We start from the raw sequence: 5,682 nt of genomic DNA on the forward strand, positions 1-5,682 counted from the left end.
TTTGTTAGTGTGGAGATCAGTCTTTCTACCTGACTTGTGCATCATTTATGTAGTCTGTATCATTGTAACATGTATACCTATAGCTAACAGAGAATGTTATCAGAATATTCTGGCAAGGTTCTTTCAAAGTTATGAACAAACATTCTTCCAGTAACGCTAATAGACTGTTCATTCAGAGTTATCTTGTCTTTAATAATGTTCTCAAAATATTAGCACCAAAACACTATTTATATATTGTTCATATAATGTTTTATTTCTGAAACATTTTAGTTGTGTAACAGAAAAATAAAAAAAAGAAATAAAACATGTAACTGGATGTTTTGAATGTTCAGAGAACATGCAGAAATAATGTTTCCATAACTTAAAAAGAACATTAGCAAACATTCTTAGAACAAAATTTTGTTAGCTAGGTAAGGGGACATGCATAAAAAAAAGCATGAGATGCAGGGTAGAGAAAATAAAAAGTTAAAGTTGTACTTGTAATTTGAGCACCTTGTTTTTAGAACGGTGTGTCATGTGTGAAACGTCATCTAGTGCATGCTTACTTAGAAAACAATGGAATGGCATTCCTGTAACAGATCGGCCAGGCTCCATCACCTCCCAATCATCACAATGATCCCTCTCACCTGAGTTCTGAGCACCTGCATCTGTCACCAATCAAGCACCTCATTACCAGGCTGAATAAAAGCACACACCTCAGACACCCTCACTGTCCGGTCTCGTATACACATAGAGGACTCAATGACTTTGCTACTACTTCCATTTGAATACTTCCTGCATTACTTACCTCCTGTGTTCCTCCTAGTGTCTCCTCGTCTCCTGTTCCTCCTAGTTCCCGGATCGCTGAGGTGTGTGCTCCTCCTGCCTGCATTCCAGCTCCTGTACAGCCAAAGACCCGGATTACCCCGCTCATCATATCCTTCGAACTATTCTCTCACCATCACATCCTCTGAACCCTACCCCAGTACTCTCTGTGACCCAATAAACATATTTGATATATACTAACCTGTTGCGTCAGACCTCTTCCGTTACAAGACCAAAAATATCCCTGAATGAGATTTAATTTTTATTTTCATAAGATATGATATAGTTAATATCAGCATGAGTGTCATATTATTTTGTTCAACATTCAAGAAGTTAATTGTGTGAGTTACATTTTAGACACAATATTGTCTGTTATTTTTCAATTTTGCAAATGAAATCGTTGCAAACAAAGCCACAGCAGAGCTGTTGTGCATCTCAGAGCAACACTGTGGTGTTTGATTTCTGAATGAATCAGTTTCTGAAAGAATCAAGTGAGCCAATTATTCAATGATCCATTCATAAAGACACCATTTGCTTCATTTCTAATTGAATCATTTATAGTTAACAAATCATTTGAATGATTTAATCAGTAATTTATTAAAACAGGAATTTGTTGCCACCTACAGGTGGTTTTACTGATTTATCTTTGACAAGCCTAAACCAGCCAAGGTACCAGCACAAAAACACATTCAGCAAAATATTGAATTATCATTATCAACAAAAATACCTCAATGTCAATATCCCACACCCCTGACCAAATGTCCCCACAAAGACAGTAAAACTTAATATTTTTTACATTGTGGCGGCATTTCAGGCTTATAAATCTTTGTTCATTTATTAAAACGCTATTTTTGTTAAGGGGGTCGAGTTTAACCGCGTTAAGACGATGAACTCAACGCACACACATTCTGGTTGTGTTCGAATGTGTAATACTTTTTAAAGCAGATTTTCCTCTAGATTTACCCACGCATTAATCCTTTTAGTTTATTGCGGCATTGCTTTACTGATATCTACTGTACTAGAGTAAATGGTCCCACTTTATATTAGGTGGCCTTAACTACTATGCACTTACATTTAAATTAATCATTTGATACAATGCACTTTTTGTGTACATGCATGTTTTTACATTGTACTTATATTTAAAAAAATATCTGATTGTAATTAATTTCTGTAATTACATTTATAATTACACCTTAACCCACCCTTAAACCTACCCATACCACCAAACCTGTCCCTAACCTAACCTCACCATATCCCACCTCAATAGCAGAAAAAGTGTTTTGCAATACAATATGCACACAATAAGTACATTGCACTTATTTTTGGATGCAAGTACATAGTAGTTAAGGCCACCTAATATAAAGTGGGACCGAGTAAATAAATGAATGTTACAATGTAAATGAAGACTTTTCTACTTGAGAAAGAATGTTGAACTAAACAACTAAAAAGGACATGACAAATCATGACATAAGACTGACACAACGTACTGATATATTATCCCTATGAACAAATACAATGTCTGATGTTTGCATTCGTGCATAAGGTGTACCATTACGACATCCTTTATGAATAAATATGACGTCTGATGTTTTTATACGTATATACAGCGTACTATTGTGTCATATATGCAAATATATTCTCAAATACAGCAGTTTCATTGGCTGTCATGCATGTTGCTGCGTTAACGCAGACAAACTTCACGGGTTCTATTTAAAGACATCTGGCCCTGTCTGCCTTCCATATTCTTCTTTATCTTCTCTTTTGCAGCTCAACCAGGCCTTGCCCCTTTTTTGGTGTATTCCATGAGCGGGAATTATAACACAATATATATATCCACAATGTCCTGTTAACAATGCACATCATAAAACCCTTTTTTTTGGGCAATTAACAGATAATGTGTGTCATGTCATAAAATATATATATGTTTAATATAACCGAATTGACCGTAACCATGTGATCACAATTTAAAAACACATTGTAAGTTAGGCCTGTTAACTGTAATGATTTAATTTCCACATTTATTCAAACAACGAATAAATTATATAGATAAAGCAGGGCAAAGAACATTTAAGCTACATTATCAAAGAATATTAATTTACGTTTAAGAACTCCCCCGTTATAAACACTGAAGCTGTCTATTCTATACACTGTATGACGATGAATCTCTTACTCACATCGTATGTACATCTGCACTTTGTTGTTTAAGATGAGAGAATTCGTGAGTGAGCAGAATTCAGTCAGTGAGAGAGCACCCTGACCTTTCCGACGTGATTATGTAATGCGTGAAGTCGAGCTAGTGCAAGATGAGCATTTGTGCTTAAAAAGTATATACCATATTGTCCCGAATATAAGACGATGTTTTTTTCTTGGAAATACATCTGAAAAAACGCGGTCGTCTTATATTCGGGGTCTAGACTTTGACATGTCAATAATACACACACAACAATAGGTGCCACCAAATACTCATAAAACCAGTGTGCAATGAAATATGTAATGTAACGCGTGTTGTAAAGATCGCTAAAGAAAGACATGAACATCTTGGATGACATGGAGGTGAGTAAATTATCAGGAAATTTTTATTCTGGAAGTGAACTAATTTGGAAGTATTTTATTCTGGAAGTAATTTTGTGCAAACTGGTTTTGAGTTTCAATATCAACACTGAAGTGCTACTTACTGCAGTCACATTCACGTAACGGTTCCCCACATATCCTGCTATTCATACCTGAGCAAATTTAAATCTGTAGTTAGTTCTCTGCTTGGTTTTTCGTCTCTTTTTATGTAATTGTATCTGCCGAGATAATACTTCAAGATCTATGCAGTAGAAAAATTGGATTGGACACTGTCATTCCTACAGTGTATATACAGTGTATGGACAAATTTGGTGGAACTGTATGTCTTCGAGAGGTTTGAGGTCAGAATGTGTTTGAAGCCTGAAGGGATTGAAAGAGTGATATCTGCTGAACTGCATCACTTTTCGGACACCAGTGATTATGGTGTTGTATCTAGGGTTGCCAACTGTCCCGTATTAGCCGGGACGTCCTGTATATTAGGCCTAATTGATTTGTCCCCTACGTGACCTCCCTTATCTCGTTTATTGACTGCTACGCTGATCACGAGCACTTGAGAATGATCACCTACACCTGTCATCATCCAGTCACAGCCCCCTCACACGCATGATCCGTATGTGTTGAGTAAATCACATTCGTGAACATAACTGTTCAAGGAAGGCTTAAGACAAAGTGGAATCCTCTGCCAGCTGGTCGATCGGTCAATGGTCAATTACCGAATTGGCGAATGCAAACAACGTGATTGTTTTTCATGACTCCCAACATCCAGCCATGCAAGAAAACATGTAGGCTAATCTACCTGAGGGAAGACATGATCAATAAGGGAAGTCATCTTTCACTATTGTAATGTTAAATAGAGAAAACCATTTTACATTTAAGTAACTTCTAGCGTATTCTTTTTTTTAATTATTATAATGCAAACAATAATATACAATTTACCGCTGACAAATCAAATACAAAATAAGCAAGGTCAACAAAACATATATGACAGCCAACATGATTTGTGTGAGTGAGTGAGTGAGTGAGTGAGTGATATATATATATTATTATTATTTTTTTGCATTTATTAATTTTGTTATAGACGTATATGTGTGAGATGCATTAAAAAAAGCATGACGTGCAGCGTGGAACCAGCCCAGTGCAAAGCCCAGGCCCTCATGCTCACGTCACTTACCCTGTGTGTGTGTGTTATATAAATACACATGTAAGTTTCTTTTTTTTTTTTCGCCTAGGGTATTCTTAACCTTGGACCTTATTCTTGAAACACAAAATGACAAAAAAGAAAAGAAAAAAAGTGTCAAGCACCAAAAGCAGCCCATATTAAATCTAATATGTTCTCTTTAATTGGAAGGGGGGGGGGGAATTATATATAATGTCTTTTATTTATTCTATGAAAAACCACAATTGTCCCATATTTTCCTTTTGAGAAGTTGGCAACCCTAGTTGTATCCCATATAATGAGCATATCTTACAATTTCATGGTTCTGTTTTCTGGACTGAAAGCACATTTTTGCTTAAGTACATTCAGAAAGAAACTTTGAGATTCATGTTTCTGAAATTCTAGAGAAAGACAAGTCTGTTTCCGGATGTCTGAGGAGGACACAACTTGCATTTCAACTCAATAGTGTCAAGGGACGGGAGAGTGGAAGAAGCGAGGACTCAAATACAGGAAGTCTGGGCTCTTTATTAATGGTAAAAACAAAACTAACAAAAACTACCCCAATGGGGAAAAACAGGCAGGCCAGGACAGGGAACAGTACAGCAAGGCAGGGCGAACATATCACATGTAATGGAGGCCAGCGGGTAGGTGCTGTGCAGGTAAACCTCACTCCCCCGCCTCCCATGCCGGAGACCCGGGTTCGAGTACCGCTCGATGCAAGTAGGACGCTGGAGAGAGGGGTTACATTGGTGCCGTGACCCAGATGGGACTGTGGTTTAGGGGGGGGGATTGTAACGGAGGCCAGTGGGTAGCCTCACTCCCCTGATCTCAAGAGGCACACTAGCAACTGACGCTAGAGTCTTTAGCCTCCTTGTTAGTGTGCCCGCCTCCCATGCTGGAGACCCGTGTTCAAGTACTGCTCGGAGTGGATGCGAGTAGTACCTTGGAAAGAGGGGTTACTCACACACGATGAATACTCACTGACAAAACGTGAAACAGCACAGGACTGCAGACACCAGGGGTGTATTCCAGAAAGCACGGTTAACTTACCGTCAGCTATACCCTGAACTTTCGGTTGATTAACCCCAAACCTTGCTTACTCGAGGTATGTGGTTCCAAAAACGCATCCGGGAGTAAGTTCATTCAACTCA

The sequence above is a fragment of the Sinocyclocheilus grahami genome, unplaced genomic scaffold (assembly GCF_001515645.1).
Source record: "Sinocyclocheilus grahami isolate Dianchi unplaced genomic scaffold, SAMN03320097.WGS_v1.1 scaffold396.1, whole genome shotgun sequence".
Classification (NCBI taxonomy): Eukaryota; Metazoa; Chordata; class Actinopteri; order Cypriniformes; family Cyprinidae; genus Sinocyclocheilus; species Sinocyclocheilus grahami.